General features: G+C 45.1%; 1 protein-coding gene across 1 annotated transcript in view; it reads left to right on the top strand.

Annotated features, from left to right (window-relative positions):
• Positions 1-19,184, top strand: part of LOC142259092 (uncharacterized) — a 151,567-nt gene that overhangs the window by 38,803 nt on the left and 93,580 nt on the right. The window lies entirely within an intron of this gene.

Genomic DNA, 19,184 nt, shown 5'->3' with positions numbered 1-19,184 from the left:
GGATGAGCACAATACTACAAGTATGGGCACAATACTACTGGGCACAAGGATTGGCACAATACTATAGGGCACAAGATTGGATACAATACTACAGGGCACAAGGATGGATAGAATACTACAGGGCACAAGGATGGACACAATACTATTGGGTACAAAACTACAGGGCATAAGGATGAGCACAATACTACAAGGATGGGCACAATACTATAGGACACAAGGATGGACACAATAATACAGGGCACAAGGATGGGCACAATACTACAAGGATGGGGGACATTACTACAAGATGTTAGCTAAGATTACTGTATGATGCTGTTAATTGTAAAACAATATTACAAGAAGGGGATAAAATGTAAAAAAAAAAAACAAAAAAGCCCGATTTTTTTTTACATTAAAATGTTTTTTATATATATATATATATATATATATATATATATATATATATAAACTTAACTAAACAAAAAAGTGCTGGTTTGTCATAAGAAACAAGCAAAATATGTTAAAAAAAAGTGATCCAAAGGTGTATAGACAAAAACATGGAATCATTAAAAATGTCACTTTGACCTGCAAAGTATGCGTCCCCTCTCATTTTTTTTTTCTATGAGTTTGAGACCCCTGCTCTAAGGGGACTTTGATTATAAATACTTACTAAATTGTCCCCATAACCTGTCACTCAAAACATTTTTTCCAATAAAGTCTCAGTGTCTAATGTGTTCTTCATTTCTTCTTCCTCCATTTCCTTTTTGCTGGAGCAGAGGTCGCCCAACCAGTTCCCTCATTATGGCAGTAAATGTCTTGGATACAATACTCTTATTACTGCAATTTCTCACTAACAAAGCTTTAACTGTTTGTTAATTGTTCCAAAAGTATTACCATTATTCCTCTGTAAGGCCTGACTTAACAATTTAACCCTATACTCTTGGCCTTTTTAACACAATATGAACTCCTCGTCCTTTTCTTTCCTTTCCTCGGCTGTTTACTTCTCCACACGAGGTCCTTGATTACATTTTCTATTATTCTAAATACTTTTTTAAATTCCAAATTTAGCTTTGAGCGCACAACAAAAATGGGGGGAAGAAGTATTCTTTTTTTCCTATTTAGATCATGCTATTTTTTTTTTTTTAAGAGAAATGACAATAAAATGCCCCTCCACTTCCCTTCCCCTTCAACCTTTTCCCAATCCGGAATACTGGGGTGGGTTTATCTATACAGAGACGTCATGTACAGAAATATTAGGGCTACAGCAACATCACATATGTTATACAGAAGAATAGCGCTGTCTCCATAGCTCTTTATACAGTGACATATAGATCAGACAAGCTCCTCATATTTAGGCAGTTTCTATTTTACTCAATCCATCTAAATGTTATCAATTTATGTGTAAGAAACAATAAACGTCCTTCCGCAGTTTTCCCGCGTGTGTCCAGTGTCAGTTCTTCTATATTCCCTTATATAAAACCTTGGTGTCTCCGACCAAACCTGAAGATTAGGATTTTACAATTGTAATAACTTTACTCCAAAAAAGTATTTATACTCCGCAGCCTGTGTATAAGATCCGCAGCTTCCACTCAGCACTTCCCACCTTTGTCCTCTGTACGTATGCCGACCTTGTGGAGGAACAGAGGGTCATATATCTCTTATAGATGATTTATAGATCTGACAGTCTACAATGTCCACTAGGGATTAGAGATGAGCGAACCGGTCGCGGTTCGGCTCGAGGTTGGTTCGCCGAACGGACCTCCCGTTCGAGTTCGGTTCGTCGAACGTTCGACGAACCGAACTCGAACTGCATAGGAAACAATGGCAGGCAATCACAAACACAGAAAAACACCTAGAAAACACCCTCAAAGGTGTCCTAAAGGTGACAAACAACTCAAACACATTGGAAAGTGACAAGGACATATACTCATGCGAAAACAAAACAGCTGGACAAGGAAAAAGAGGAGGACACACAGATATAGGCATGGCACGCCCTTCTAAAATCATGTAAAACACCGCAAGGTGACTCCAAGCGGAGTCTCCCTTTTTTCCAAAAATTGGGCCACACACACACCCACCCCTTCAGTGGTAGCACTTGTGCCCCAGTTGCACACTTCACAGCTAGATTTGCATCAAGCACATTGAAAAATACGCCATAATTAACCGTCCCCAGGATGACACCAGGGTAGGTAGCTAAGTCTTTCCTGATCCCAGCTCTGTTCATCTTGGCTTCTTTTAAAAACACATCAAGCAAGGGTTACTCCAAGCGGAGTCTCCCTTTTTTCCAAAAATTGGGCCCCACACACACCCACCCCTTCAGTGGCAGCAGTTGTGCCCTAGTTGTACACTTCACAGCTACATTTGCATCAAGCACATTCAAAAATACGCCATTCTTATCCATCCCCAGGATGACACCGGGGTAGGTAGCAAAGTCTTTGCTGACCCATGACTTGTTCATCTTGGCTTCTTTTAAAAACAATGTAAGCAAGGGTTACTCCAAGCGGAGTCTCCCTTTTTTCCAAAAATTGGGCCCCACACACCCACCCATTCAGTGGCAGCAGTTGTGCCCCAGTTGTACACTTCACAGCTAGATTTGCATCAAGCACATTCAAAAATACGCCATTCTTATCCATCCCCAGGATGACACCGGGGTAGGTAGCAAAGTCTTTGCTGACCCATGACTTGTTCATCTTGGCTTCTTTTAAAAACAATGTAAGCAAGGGTTACTCCAAGCGGAGTCTCCCTTTTTTCCAAAAATTGGGCCCCACACACCCACCCATTCAGTGGCAGCAGTTGTGCCCCAGTTGTACACTTCACAGCTACATTTGCATCAAGCACATTCAAAAATACGCCATTCTTATCCGTCCCCAGGATGACACCGGGGTAGGTAGCAAAGTCTTTCCTGATCCCAGCTCTGTTTATCTTGGCTTCTTTTAAAAACACATCAAGCAAGGGTTACTCCAAGCGGAGTCTCCCTTTTTTTCCAAAAATTGGGCCCCACACACCCACCCATTCAGTGGCAGCAGTTGTGCCCCAGTTGTACACTTCACAGCTACATTTGCATCAAGCACATTCAAAAATACGCCATTCTTATCCGTCCCCAGGATGACACCAGGGTAGGTAGCTAAGTCTTTCCTGATCCCAGCTCTGTTCATCTTGGCTTCTTTTAAAAACAATGTAAGCAAGGGTTACTCCAAGCGGAGTCTCCCTTTTTTCCAAAAATTGGGCCCCACACACACCCACCCCTTCAGTGGCAGCAGTTGTGCCCTAGTTGTACACTTCACAGCTACATTTGCATCAAGCACATTCAAAAATACGCCATTCTTATCCATCCCCAGGATGACACCGGGGTAGGTAGCAAAGTCTTTGCTGACCCATGACTTGTTCATCTTGGCTTCTTTTAAAAACAATGTAAGCAAGGGTTACTCCAAGCGGAGTCTCCCTTTTTTCCAAAAATTGGGCCCCACACACCCACCCATTCAGTGGCAGCAGTTGTGCCCCAGTTGTACACTTCACAGCTAGATTTGCATCAAGCACATTCAAAAATACGCCATTCTTATCCATCCCCAGGATGACACCGGGGTAGGTAGCAAAGTCTTTGCTGACCCATGACTTGTTCATCTTGGCTTCTTTTAAAAACAATGTAAGCAAGGGTTACTCCAAGCGGAGTCTCCCTTTTTTCCAAAAATTGGGCCCCACACACCCACCCATTCAGTGGCAGCAGTTGTGCCCCAGTTGTACACTTCACAGCTACATTTGCATCAAGCACATTCAAAAATACGCCATTCTTATCCGTCCCCAGGATGACACCGGGGTAGGTAGCAAAGTCTTTCCTGATCCCAGCTCTGTTCATCTTGGCTTCTTTTAAAAACACATCAAGCAAGGGTTACTCCAAGCGGAGTCTCCCTTTTTTTCCAAAAATTGGGCCCCACACACCCACCCATTCAGTGGCAGCAGTTGTGCCCCAGTTGTACACTTCACAGCTACATTTGCATCAAGCACATTCAAAAATACGCCATTCTTATCCGTCCCCAGGATGACACCGGGGTAGGTAGCAAAGTCTTTCCTGATCCCAGCTCTGTTCATCTTGGCTTCTTTTAAAAACACATCAAGCAAGGGTTACTCCAAGCGGAGTCTCCCTTTTTTTCCAAAAATTGGGCCCCACACACCCACCCATTCAGTGGCAGCAGTTGTGCCCTAGTTGTACACTTCACAGCTACATTTGCATCAAGCACATTCAAAAATACGCCATTCTTATCCGTCCCCAGGATGACACCGGGGTAGGTAGCAAAGTCTTTCCTGATCCCAGCTCTGTTCATCTTGGCTTCTTTTAAAAACACATCAAGCAAGGGTTACTCCAAGCGGAGTCTCCCTTTTTTTCCAAAAATTGGGCCCCACACACCCACCCATTCAGTGGCAGCAGTTGTGCCCTAGTTGTACACTTCACAGCTACATTTGCATCAAGCACATTCAAAAATACGCCATTCTTATCCATCCCCAGGATGACACCGGGGTAGGTAGCAAAGTCTTTGCTGACCCATGACTTGTTCATCTTGGCTTCTTTTAAAAACAATGTAAGCAAGGGTTACTCCAAGCGGAGTCTCCCTTTTTTCCAAAAATTGGGCCCCACACACCCACCCATTCAGTGGCAGCAGTTGTGCCCTAGTTGTACACTTCACAGCTACATTTGCATCAAGCACATTCAAAAATACGCCATTCTTATCCATCCCCAGGATGACACCGGGGTAGGTAGCAAAGTCTTTGCTGACCCATGACTTGTTCATCTTGGCTTCTTTTAAAAACAATGTAAGCAAGGGTTACTCCAAGCGGAGTCTCCCTTTTTTCCAAAAATTGGGCCCCACACACCCACCCATTCAGTGGCAGCAGTTGTGCCCCAGTTGTACACTTCACAGCTAGATTTGCATCAAGCACATTCAAAAATACGTCATTCTTATCCGTCCCCAGGATGACACCGGGGTAGGTAGCAAAGTCTTTCCTGATCCCAGCTCTGTTCATCTTGGCTTCTTTTAAAAACACATCAAGCAAGGGTTACTCCAAGCGGAGTCTCCCTTTTTTTCCAAAAATTGGGCCCCACACACCCACCCATTCAGTGGCAGCAGTTGTGCCCTAGTTGTACACTTCACAGCTACATTTGCATCAAGCACATTCAAAAATACGCCATTCTTATCCGTCCCCAGGATGACACCGGGGTAGGTAGCAAAGTCTTTCCTGATCCCAGCTCTGTTCATCTTGGCTTCTTTTAAAAACACATCAAGCAAGGGTTACTCCAAGCGGAGTCTCCCTTTTTTTCCAAAAATTGGGCCCCACACACCCACCCATTCAGTGGCAGCAGTTGTGCCCTAGTTGTACACTTCACAGCTACATTTGCATCAAGCACATTCAAAAATACGCCATTCTTATCCATCCCCAGGATGACACCGGGGTAGGTAGCAAAGTCTTTGCTGACCCATGACTTGTTCATCTTGGCTTCTTTTAAAAACAATGTAAGCAAGGGTTACTCCAAGCGGAGTCTCCCTTTTTTCCAAAAATTGGGCCCCACACACCCACCCATTCAGTGGCAGCAGTTGTGCCCCAGTTGTACACTTCACAGCTAGATTTGCATCAAGCACATTCAAAAATACGTCATTCTTATCCGTCCCCAGGATGACACCGGGGTAGGTAGCAAAGTCTTTGCTGACCCATGACTTGTTCATCTTGGCTTCTTTTAAAAACAATGTAAGCAAGGGTTACTCCAAGCGGAGTCTCCCTTTTTTCCAAAAATTGGGCCCCACACACCCACCCATTCAGTGGCAGCAGTTGTGCCCCAGTTGTACACTTCACAGCTAGATTTGCATCAAGCACATTCAAAAATACGTCATTCTTATCCGTCCCCAGGATGACACCGGGGTAGGTAGCAAAGTCTTTCCTGATCCCAGCTCTGTTCATCTTGGCTTCTTTTAAAAACACATCAAGCAAGGGTTACTCCAAGCGGAGTCTCCCTTTTTTCCAAAAATTGGGCCCCACACACCCACCCATTCAGTGGCAGCACTTGTGCCCTAGTTGTACACTTCACAGCTAGATTTGCATCAAGCACATTCAAAATCCACAAGCATTTACTCTCCCCAGGATGACACAGGGGTTGTAAATTCCTTCTGGATCCATGACTTGTTCATTTTGATGAACGTCAGTCTGTCCACATTGTCACTGGACAGACGCGTGCGCTTATCTGTCAGCACACACCCAGCAGCACTGAAGACACGTTCAGAGACAACGCTGGCAGCTGGACACGACAAAATCTCCAAGGCGTAAGTTGCGAGCTCTGGCCATTTTTCTAGGTTTGAAGCCCAAAAGGAGCAAGGCTCCAGTTGCACAGTCATGGCATCGATGTTCATTTGGAGATACTCCTGTATCATCCTCTCCAGCCGTTGACTATGTGTCAGACTTGTTGTCTCTGGTGGCCTTGCAAAGGAGGGTCTAAAAAAATTATGAAAAGATTCCATAAAATTGCTGTTACCAGCACCAGATACGGTCCTACTGGTACGTGTAGACTGTTGAAGATGACGAGACCGTCCCATGTTTGTCAAGTTACAACTGGGAGATTCACTCCCTGCACCTGCACGGTTGTTTGGTGGAAAAGCAGATCTAAGATCGAGTAACAGCTTCTGCTGATACTCCTGCATACGTGCGTCCCTTTCTATGGCTGGAATTATGTCACAAAATTTGGACTTGTACCGGGGATCTAATAGTGTGGCAAGCCAGTAGTCATCATCACTTCTAATTTTGACAATACGAGGGTCATGTTGGAGGTAGTGCAACAAGAAGGCACTCATGTGTCTTGCGCAGCCATGTGGACCAAGTCCACGCTGTGTTTGTGGCATAGAGGTGCTAACCGTTCTTTCTTCCTCTGACATCTCCCCCCAACCTCTTTCAACTGAAATTTGACCAAGGTCTCCCTCATCTGCTGAGTCTTCCATGTCCATGGACAGTTCGTCCTCCATTTCTTCATGTCCTCCTGCACCTTCCTCAACATCTCGCCTGCTACCATGCGCCCTTGTTGATCCCTGTACCCCATGCTCCAATGCCTGGCGCCTTGGTGATGATGAACGTCTGGACCTTGGTGATGTTGTTGTGTCTTGCGCATATGAATCCTCCTGTAGCTCATCCCCTTCCTGTTGTCCCACCCCCTGACTCCGAATAGTGTTTAGCGTGTGTTCCAGCATGTAAATGACTGGAATCGTCATGCTGATAATGGCATTGTCAGCGCTAAACATATTCGTCGCCATGTCGAAACTGTGCAGAAGGGTGCATAGGTCCTTGATCTGAGACCACTCCATCAGGGTGATCTGCCCCACCCCTGCATCTCGTTGGCCCAGGCTATACGTCATGACGTATTGCACCAGGGCACGGCGGTGCTGCCACAGTCGCTGTAACATGTGGAGAGTTGAATTCCAGCGTGTCGCCACATCGCATTTCAGGCGATGAACCGGCAGGCCGAAAGACTTCTGGAGCGATGCAAGTCGCTCAGCTGCGGCGCTTGAACGGCGGAAGTGAGCAGACAGTTTTCGTGCCCTGTTCAGAAGGCCATCTAGGCCGGGATACTGTGTTAAAAATTGCTGCACGACAAGGTTCAACACGTGAGCCATACAAGGTACGTGTGTCACCTTGCCCAGGCGAAGGGCCGCACCCAGGTTTGCAGCATTGTCGCACACGGCCTTACCAGGCTGCAGGTTGAGTGGAGACAACCATTTATTAAACTCGGACCGCAGAGCTGACCACAACTCCTCAGCTGTGTGACTCTTATTCCCAAGACATGTCAAGCTAAAGACCGCCTGATGCCGTTGCGCTCTGCTGCCAGCATAGTAATGAGGGGTGCGTGATTCCTTCTGCGCAGTGAGAACGCTGGTGGCCTGACCAGGCAGGCTTGGGGCGGAGGTGGAGGACCCAGATGAGGTGGAGGATGCAGAAGCAGTGGCGGAACTTGGACAGACAGAGGATTGACACACAAGTCGTGGGGACGGCAAGACTTGTGCAGCAGACCCTTCACCATCTATCACCATAGTTACAAAGTGCCCAGTCAGCGACATGTAACGTCCCTGTCCATGCTTACTGGTCCAAGTATCGGTGGTGAAATGCACCCGTTCACACACAGAGTTTCTCAAGGAAGCGGTGATGTTGTGTGCGACATGCTGGTGTAGCGCGGGCACACCTTTCTTAGAGAAGTAGTGGCGACTAGGCATCTGGTACTGGGGCACAGCGACAGACATAAGGTCTCTAAAATCCTGTGTGTCCACTAGGCGGAAAGGCAGCATTTCGGTAGCCAACAGCTTACAGAGGGATAGAGTCAACCTCTTAGCTTTGTCATGGGTCGGAGGAAGTGGCCTTTTATTTGACCACATCTGAGGGACAGAGATCTGGCTGCTGTGTGTAGACGGTGTTGAGTAGGGTGTCCCTGGAAAAATGCAGGTTTGTGAGGAAAGTGCAGGCGGAGACATGATGTTGCCTTCATCCAACGTTGGTGCTATCGATGTCTGAGAGAGCTGTACACACTCACTTGTTTCCCCTTCCAAACCAACTGACGACCTTACAAGCAAACTGCCTGTTGCGGTTACAGTGGTGGAAGTTTTGCGTGGAAAAACAGGTGTGACAGCTGTCCCCACAGTCCTAGAAGATGAAGAGCGCGCGGATGCACTGGAAGGGGCGGGCGGTGGATGGTTCGCTCCGCTAGGCCGCATTGCAGCACGGTGAGCTTCCCACCGGGACTTATGATATTTAGTCATGTGACGATTCATGGAAGAAGTTGTCAAACTGCTGAGGTTTTGACCTCTACTAACAGAATCATGACAAATGTTACATATCACATGAGTTGGGCGATCTTTTTCGATGTGAAAAAAGGACCAGGCTAGGCAAGGCTTAGAGGCCATGCGACCTGTTGATCCACCCCGAATAATGCTCATAGGCAGAGTGGTGGCTGAGGATGCAGTTGTAGACGTGCTACCAGTGCTCCGACTCTGTCCAGGAAGGCGCAAGGTAACTTCGTCGTCAGTTGCATCCTCCTCCACCGCCTCTGTTGACCTCCTCGAGTGCCTGACTGGGGGTTGACAGTAGGTGGGATCTAGAACGTCATCATCAATTGTTGTGTTTGCACTCCCCTCCCCCTCAGACCGAGCCTCTTCTTGCCCTGACCGAATATTTAAGTTGTCATCCCAATCGGGTATCTGCGTCTCATCTTCATCAGTATGTTCCTCATTGTCTATAACCACAGGTGTTACAGTTTGTGACAAAGGGTCAACATTATGCTCAGAAACTTGGTCCTCACGGCCTGAATCAGAGTCACAAAGGTTCTGGGCATCACTGCAGACCATTTCCTGTTCTGTACTCACTGTAGCTTGGGAGCAGACCTCTGATTCCCAGGCTATAGTGTGACTGAACAGCTCTGCAGACTCAGCCATCTCAGTTCCACCATACTGTGCAGGGCTGATGGAGACTTCAGAGCTGGGAGAAATCAAGTGTGATTGGGATGACAACTCAGAGGACTGGTGTTTTTTGGATGCGGTACTTGAAGTGGCTGAGAGGGCACTTGTTGGACCACTTGAGATCCATTCAAGCATTTTCCTTTTTTGCCCATCATCTACCTTTGTTCCTCTTGTTCGTGTCCGTAAAAAAGGGAGCACATCGGATTGTCCACAATAAGTAGTAGACATCTTACTTTTGCTAGTAGATGGTCTATCTGCAGCAGATGATAATGGAGCTTTGCCACCTTCCCCACTGACAAAACCTTTTTTGCCTTTTCCACCACGCCTCTTCCCCTTTCCACCAGCATCTGTCATTTTGCCACTCATGTTGATTGCGACAAGATTGTGGACTGAAAATGTGGTAGTAAAAATTGAGAGGTGGTGAAGATTGCAGTGTTGGTCTAGCTTTATTAACAGCAGAATAATAAAGAATAAATATCCCTGACAATGTAACTTAGTTATAATTAGTTGGAGTGTGCAACGCAGGCAGACGTGCTGCAAATGTCTTGGCACTAGTGGGACTAAAGCAAAGTCCAATAGCCACGTATAGGATGCCACTAGGTACACTGAGTGTTTGCTAGTATAATGGCTTAGTTATAATTAGTTGGAGTGTGCAACGAAGGCAGATGCGCTCTGCAAATGTCTTGGCACTAGTGGGACTATAGCAAAGTCCAATAGCCACGTATAGGATGCCACTAGGTACACTGAGTGTGTGCTAGTATAATGGCTTAGTTATAATTAGTTGGAGTGTGCAACGCAGGCAGATGCGTTCTGCAAATGTCTTGGCACTAGTGGGACTAAAGCAAAGTCCAATAGCCACGTATAGGATGCCACTAGGTACACTAAGTGTTTGCTAGTATAATGGCTTAGTTATAATTAGTTGGAGTGTGCAACGCAGGCAGATGCGCTCTGCAAATGTCTTGGCACTAGTGGGACTATAGCAAAGTCCAATAGCCACGTATAGGATGCCACTAGGTACACTGAGTGTTTGCTAGTATAATGGCTTAGTTATAATTAGTTGGAGTGTGCAACGCAGGCAGATGCGCTCTGCAAATGTCTTGGCACTAGTGGGACTATAGCAAAGTCCAATAGCCACGTATAGGATGCCACTAGGTACACTGAGTGTGTGCTAGTATAATGGCTTAGTTATAATTAGTTGGAGTGTGCAACGCAGGCAGATGCGTTCTGCAAATGTCTTGGCACTAGTGGGACTAAAGCAAAGTCCAATAGCCACGTATAGGATGCCACTAGGTACACTAAGTGTTTGCTAGTATAATGGCTTAGTTATAATTAGTTGGAGTGTGCAACGCAGGCAGATGCGCTCTGCAAATGTCTTGGCACTAGTGGGACTATAGCAAAGTCCAATAGCCACGTATAGGATGCCACTAGGTACACTGAGTGTTTGCTAGTATAATGGCTTAGTTATAATTAGTTGGAGTGTGCAACGCAGGCAGATGCGCTCTGCAAATGTCTTGGCACTAGTGGGACTATAGCAAAGTCCAATAGCCACGTATAGGATGCCACTAGGTACACTAAGTGTTTGCTAGTATAATGGCTTAGTTATAATTAGTTGGAGTGTGCAACGCAGGCAGATGCGCTCTGCAAATGTCTTGGCACTAGTGGGACTATAGCAAAGTCCAATAGCCACGTATAGGATGCCACTAGGTACACTGAGTGTGTGCTAGTATAATGGCTTAGTTATAATTAGTTGGAGTGTGCAACGCAGGCAGATGCGTTCTGCAAATGTCTTGGCACTAGTGGGACTAAAGCAAAGTCCAATAGCCACGTATAGGATGCCACTAGGTACACTAAGTGTTTGCTAGTATAATGGCTTAGTTATAATTAGTTGGAGTGTGCAACGCAGGCAGATGCGCTCTGCAAATGTCTTGGCACTAGTGGGACTATAGCAAAGTCCAATAGCCACGTATAGGATGCCACTAGGTACACTGAGTGTGTGCTAGTATAATGGCTTAGTTATAATTAGTTGGAGTGTGCAACGCAGGCAGATGCGTTCTGCAAATGTCTTGGCACTAGTGGGACTAAAGCAAAGTCCAATAGCCACGTATAGGATGCCACTAGGTACACTAAGTGTTTGCTAGTATAATGGCTTAGTTATAATTAGTTGGAGTGTGCAACGCAGGCAGATGCGTTCTGCAAATGTCTTGGCACTAGTGGGACTAAAGCAAAGTCCAATAGCCACGTATAGGATGCCACTAGGTACACTAAGTGTTTGCTAGTATAATGGCTTAGTTATAATTAGTTGGAGTGTGCAACGCAGGCAGAGGCGCTCTGCAAATGTCTTGGCACTAGTGGGACTATAGCAAAGTCCAATAGCCACGTATAGGATGCCACTAGGTACACTGCGTGTTTGCTAGTATAATGGCTTAGTTATAATTAGTTGTAGTGTGCAATGCAGGCAGACGTGCTCTGCAAATGTCTTTGCACTAGTGGGACTATAGCAAAGTCCAATAGCCACAGATAGGATGCCACTAGGTACACTGAGTGTTTGCTAGTATAATGGCTTAGTTATAATTAGTTGTAGTGTGCAATGCAGGCAGACGTGCTCTGCAAATGTCTTTGCACTAGTGGGACTATAGCAAAGTCCAATAGCCACGTATAGGATGCCACTAGGTACACTGAGTGTTTGCTAGTATAATGGCTTAGTTAGAATGAGTTGGAGTGTGCAGAGGACAAGAGGGTACAGTGGCAGGATTGTGGTGCTCTGGGTAGAGGAATGGAAGCCTGCCTTTCTATTCCCTCCTAATGGTGAAATGCAGGGAGGAAATCCCTGACCTTGGCTGCACAGACGCTGGCGCTGTTTTCAGGACCTGTCACCTTAACTCTGACCCTGCCGGTTTGAGCCCTTAAAAGGACTGCTATAAAGTGCTCTCCCTATGCTGTCTAACGCTGTGTATGCAGCGCATACAGCTGTATCGGCTATAGGACTCAGGATGACGGAGCTGCGACAGTGATGTCTGACACCCAAGACGCAGAAGGCAGATAATGGCGTCCGTGAAGAAAATGTCCGGTTTTATAATGCAGGGACATGTGACATGCAGATCCTATCACACATGCCGTTGCTTCTCTGGCTCAAAGTCCACTTAGCTGTGTGTGTGTCTGTGATTGGCTGACATGCTGGCCCGCCCCACAAGACGCGCGCGCTTAGGGAAGGAAGACAAGAAAAAAAAAAAAAAATGGCGATCGCCATTATAGAAACAGCAGTGATCTGAATGCGCTGTTCACGCACACTATACACTGAAATGTGATAATAGTGTGATTCACAGAGTGACTTACACTATTACAGCAGAAACCAAGCTATGATTTAGCTGTTTTTTGGCTGCTAGAACCGTTCTCGAACGTTTCTAGAACTATCGAGCTTTTGCAAAAAGCTCGAGTTCTAGTTCGATCTAGAACATGCCCCAAAATCACTCGAGCCTAGAACTGGAGAACCACGAACCACGAACCGCGCTCAACTCTACTAGGGATACAGATCTGAGCTCTTCAAGGATCCTTGTCCATTGTGTGTCTAATGTCCCTTTCCCATTTACACATAATAGCAGGAGCTTAATTTTCCCCATATTTCGATAGCGGCACTTGATAAAATCCAGAAATCTCACTAGATGTTCTCCATGAATTAGATATTGTGCTCTGCATCAAGTCAGACCGCAGTCCAAGTTCTTTAAACTAGAGTTTGATGGGCCCTGATGCAAAGTTTGGACCTCGGCCCCCCCCAACCATACACCAACACTTGGGGTATGGGATAATAACGCTGACATTCGGGGTACAGGATAGTGTGGCTGACAGTTGACTCTCTTCCTTCAGCACTCAGGTTTTCCATGATCTGAAATCCCTTTTCTATCAGCACCCAGCTTTCCTATGTTCTGATATCTTGTCCTCAGCACCCCCCTCCCCATGCTCTGCTATACATTTTCCCTCAGTACCGAGCTTTCCCATATCAGAGCATGGGAAAGCTGGGTGCTGAGGTAAAGATGTATAGCAGAGCAGGGGAAAGTTGGGTGCTGAGGGAAAGAGCCTCAAAACCTTCTCATCCCATGCTTGTATCTTTGTCCTCCCTCGTATATAGCACTCCAAATACTATAATAGCGCCCACATACCATTCCATATAGTATAATGGGTCCCACATAATCCTTCATATATTTGAATGCACCCCATAGTCCTCCATATATATACTGCACCCCATAGTCCCCCAGATATTATAATGCAGCCCCCATAGTCCCCCATGTATTATAATGCATCCCATAGTCCTTCATGTATCATACTGCACCCCATAGTCCTCCATATGTTATACTGCACCCCATAGTCCCCCACGTATTATAATGCATCCCATAGTCCTTCATGTATTACACTGCACCCCATAGTCCTCCAAATGTTATACTGCACCACACAGTCCTCCATGTATTATAATTCACCCTGCTGTTTTCCATATATTATAATGCAGCCCCTATAGTCCTTCATATTGTATTCTGCAGCCCACATACAATTTAATGCACACACATAGTCCTCCATATATTATAATGCAGCCCCTATAGTCCTTCATCTTGTATTCTGCAGCCCACATACAATTTAATGCACACACATAGTCCTCCATATATTGTAATGCAGCTCCATAGTCCTGAATGTTTTATAATGCACCCCATAGTCCTTCATTTTGTAGTATGCAGCCCACATACCATTTAATGCACTCCATAGGCCTCCATGTATTATAATGCACATTCATAGGCCTCCATATATTATAATGCAACCCCATTGTCCTCCATGTTTTATAATACAGCCCCATAGTCCTTCATATTATATTATGCAGCCCACATACCATTTAATGCACCCCCATAGGCCTCCATATATTATAATGCAACCCCACCAAAGTATTGTAAACAAAGAGGACAAGAAGAAAAATGGCACAAGGGTTGAATGCAAAAAATATCAAATTTTATTAACACCGATATTAAAATTGTATAAATATCAGAATAGTCATAAGATTTGCATATTCAAGTAAGACAAAAGGGATGGAGTCACAAGGCTGCAAGTGGATACAAGACTTAGTATAGAACACGATTGACATTAAAACAATCCAAGCCGCCACTCAAGAAAACGGGGGGGGGGGGGGGCATAGGGATTAGTGAGGATGGTAATGAAAAATTGTATGTCAAAAATATGGGCCCAAGAAAAACCCCTAAACCCCAGCAGGTAAGAAATGACATAAAGCCCCTCCACAGCTGAATATGAGTCGCAGCACAATAACTAATCAATAGCTGAGGAGATATACCAGGATAATGGACAATAGGAAGAAAAAAAGTATTAGTGTGAAGAAGAGTAGGGTCAGGTGTACCAGTGGCAGTCCATAACTAAGAATGGGTAAGGAAAATTACAATCCAGATGCATAAACCTGTGTATAACAGGGAATGCCAAAGGAAAATAGTAAACAAAAATAAGTACTTCTGGATGGTAAGGACTGGCAGTGGTGTACCTGAGCACCAGAGAGAAATAGAAGGTGAACAAAATAGTCGTGAGCAGAGAGGTGCAAATAGTATACAGAGTTTACAGGAACTAGTCGTGGAGCTGAGAGAGGGGACACTGATGGTAAATAGTATTATAAAAAGTAGTCATGGAGCCGAGAGGTACCATGAGCATGTAGTTCAATTATGACCGGACCTAGGAAAGAAAGGTGGAGAGCAGAGCACAGCTCCTGAGCTAAGAAGTTTAGGCTGAGCAAGTGAAGAAGGAAAGGAGAGGCAGTAAATGTGCCAGCCAAAGAGAGTGCAGCGCAATATAATGCGTTGCTGGCACAAATGAATAAAATTGCAAGTATACCTGGTGGGGTAGTAGAGCGTGGCGGCGGATAGGCGGTTCCAACGTCCGTTTCGCCTGAGCGCTTTTTCGAGGGAAGTGAGATGTCTAGTAGTGCTGACCGCTATATAAAGGGTCAGCACATTTGTTTCTAATCAAAACTTAATAGTGCCCATAACTGCGCATGCGCCGGGAGCGGAGGCCAGGGGGCGGAGCGGGCCGAGACCACCGTGCACAGCGCGCATGCGCGGGAAAACGGACGTCTCCATAATTCCCGCGCATGCGCACAAAGTGGACAAGGCCAAGCAACGCCCCCCCGGTAGTCAGCAGACCGGCAGACGTGCACGGACAACAAATGTAAAGGGAAGGAAGTAAGATGTATGACAAGTATGGTGGCACAGAGACATTGTTAAATAACGCACATAGATATGCATAAAACAGATATTAAAGGGAAGGAAGTAAGATATATGACAAGTATGGTGGCACAAAGACATTTTTAAATAACGCACATGGATATGCATAAAATGAAGGTACAAAGTCCCGATGTATTTCAATCCAGGCTTCTGTGCTATCCAAGTTGTCCACCAATGAAAGAAGAATATAGATGGGATGAAAAGGAATGCAAATTCCACAACGATCTAATACCTATATGAGAATCATACACAAGAAAAACATTTTTTTAAAATAAAAACAATGTAAACGGGATTAAAAACAATGTTACAAAAAAGACAGACAATTGTGTTCATAGCAAGATGATAACGCCAAATCCCAGTGGCGTGGACCAGGACACAAGGAACGTGGTCCACGCCACTGAGTGGGCCAGTAAGGGGGGGGGAAAGGGAGGCAAGGGGGAAAAAGAAAAATAATAATGAGAGAGACCAACGGAGCGAGGTCCAATTGCAAACAACAAAAAGTAATTAATGGCAACAAAGGACTTACAAAAATGGGGAATAGCTAACGGTCTCATTTAGACCGTGGGGGACCAAAGTGTTGAGGGAGACAATCCACTTTGACTCCCGCTGAGCGAGAGTCTTACGCAGGTTGCCTCCCCGAACACCCGCGTGGATCACATCTATACCACGTACTCTTAGAGACCTCACATCACATCCATGAAATTTACGGAAGCGGCGGGGAAGGGTTTTTAAAAGAGAAACATCCTCCGCGGACGCAGCGGCAGTTATGTCCCTGATGTGCTCAATACATACAAAGTATGTATAATTTGTCTTTTCATACTGTATTATGCAGCCCCCATACTGTTTAATGCACCCCCATAGCCCTCTGGCCACCGTATACTCACTGATTAAAAAAAAAAATAATAAACAAGTCCTCCAGGGTTGGACACGGACACTGAGAACAAAGGATCCTGTGCAAGAATTGACCATGCCCCCCCTCCCGAACCCCTCACACACCTCCCTCTGCCTCTTGGGGTCTTCCAATTTACCATTTTAAGTTTTGTTGTGCTCATCATCTTGCACTTGGAAAAAATATTAAGATTAGAGTTACTCATTCTCACCTGGTCCAGTGCTGTCTCTCTGCTGCTCCGTCTATGTTTACAGGCTGCAGTAATAATGTCACACATGACCACTTTAGATAATCACAGGGCTCCGCAACTGACACCATCTACCTTGGCGTGACGGTTGAGCTCAGTGATTGGCTCCAGCAGTCACATGTTTTAGTCATCACATCACAGCTGCAAACATAGACCAGAGCAGCCGCAAAGAGGAATTGCTGGTTCTGAGGAGGATAAATACACAATCATGCACGCACACATATACAGACACACACATATGCACACATATACACACTATTTATGCACAGAGGTACATATATTATATATACACACAAGCACATATACTATACATACATACACACATACTATTTATGCAGATACAGTTAGGTCCAGAAATATTTGGACAGTGACACAATTTTGGCGAGTTGGGCTCTGCATGCCACCACATTGGATTTGAAATGAAACCTCTACAACAGAATTCAAGTGCAGATTGTAACGTTTAATTTGAAGGTTTGAACAAAAATATCTGATAGAAATTGTAGGAATTGTCACATTTCTTTACAAACACTCCACATTTTAGGAGGTCAAAAGTGATTGGACAAATAAACCAAACCCAAACAAAATATTTTTATTTTCAATATTTTGTTGCAAATCCTTTGGAGGCAATCACTGCCTTAAGTCTGGAACCCATGGGCATCACCAAACGCTGGGTTTCCTCCTTCTTAATGCTTTTCCAGGCCTTTACAGCCGCAGCCTTCAGGTCTTGCTTGTTTGTGGGTCTTTCCGTCTTAAGTCTGGATTTGAGCAAGTGAAATGCATGCTCAATTGGGTTAAGATCTGGTGATTGACTTGGCCATTGCAGAATGTTCCACTTTTTTGCACTCATGAACTCCTGGGTAGCTTTGGCTGTATGCTTGGGGTCATTGTCCATCTATACTATGAAGCGCCGTCCGATCAACTTTGCGGCATTTGGCTGAATCTGGGCTGAAAGTATATCCCGGTACACTTCAGAATTCATCCGGCTACTCTTGTCTGCTGTTATGTCATCAATAAACACAAGTGACCCAGTGCCATTGAAAGCCATGCATGCCCATGCCATCACGTTGCATCCACCATGTTTTACAGAGGATGTGGTGTGCCTTGGATCATGTGCCGTTCCCTTTCTTCTCCAAACTTTTTTCTTCCCATCATTCTGGTACAGGTTGATCTTTGTCTCATCTGTTCATAGAATACTTTTCCAGAACTGAGCTGGCTTCATGAGGTGTTTTTCAGCAAATTTAACTCTGGCCTGTCTATTTTTGGAATTGATGAATGGTTTGCATCTAGATGTGAACCCTTTGTATTTACTTTCATGGAGTCTTCTCTTTACTGTTGACTTAGAGACAGATACACCTACTTCACTGAGAGTGTTCTGGACTTCAGTTGATGTTGTGAATGGGTTCTTCTTCACCAAAGAAAGTATGCGGCGATCATCCACCACTGTTGTCATCTGTGGACGCCCAGGCCTTTTTGAGTTCCCAAGCTCACCAGTCAATTCCTTTTTTCTCAGAATGTACCCGACTGTTGATTTTGCTACTCCAAGCATGTCTGCTATCTCTCTGATGGATTTTTTCTTTTTTTTCAGCCTCAGGATGTTCTGCTTCCCCTCAATTGAGAGTTCCTTAGACCGCATGTTGTCTGGTCACAGCAACAGCTTCCAATTGCAAAACCACACAGCTGTAATCAACCCCAGACCTTTTAACTACTTCATTGATTACAGGTTAACGAGGGAGACGTCTTCAGAGTTAATTGCAGCCCTTAGAGTCCCTTGTCCAATTACTTTTGGTCCCTTGAAAAAGAGGAGGCTATGCATTACAGAGCTATGATTCCTAAACCCTTTCTCCGATTTGGATGTGAAAACTCTCATATTGCAGCTGGGAGTGTGCACTTTCAGCCCATATTATATATAGAATTGTATTTCTGAACATGTTTTTGTAAACAGCTAAAATAACAAAACTTGTGTCACTGTCCAAATATTTCTGGACCTAACTGTACATATACTGTATGCACACATGCACATATCATATGTACATTCACATACATATATAGACAGACACATGCGCAATTAAATACAGTACAAGCAACATAAGTATGTATGTAAAAGCAAACAGACAGATCAATAAGTATATACTCACATCTCTGTTTCTTCACAAGTTGCTGATGACCTGTGGAGTTTTTCCTGCTCTTCCTCTCCTGGGATGTGGATGTGACGCTGTGCAGCCTCCATCTTCCTGCTGCCCCTCAGCTCTGACCTCCACTCCTGATGTGGATGTAAAGCTGTGCAGCCTCCATCTTGCTGCTGCCCCTCAGCTCTGACCTCCACTCCTGATGTGGATGTG

Source organism: Anomaloglossus baeobatrachus (genome assembly GCF_048569485.1).
Source record: "Anomaloglossus baeobatrachus isolate aAnoBae1 chromosome 5 unlocalized genomic scaffold, aAnoBae1.hap1 SUPER_5_unloc_26, whole genome shotgun sequence".
NCBI classification, from domain to species: domain Eukaryota; kingdom Metazoa; phylum Chordata; class Amphibia; order Anura; family Aromobatidae; genus Anomaloglossus; species Anomaloglossus baeobatrachus.
The sequence above is the reverse complement of the archived record's forward strand: the minus strand, read 5'-3'. Positions and strand labels throughout refer to the sequence as shown.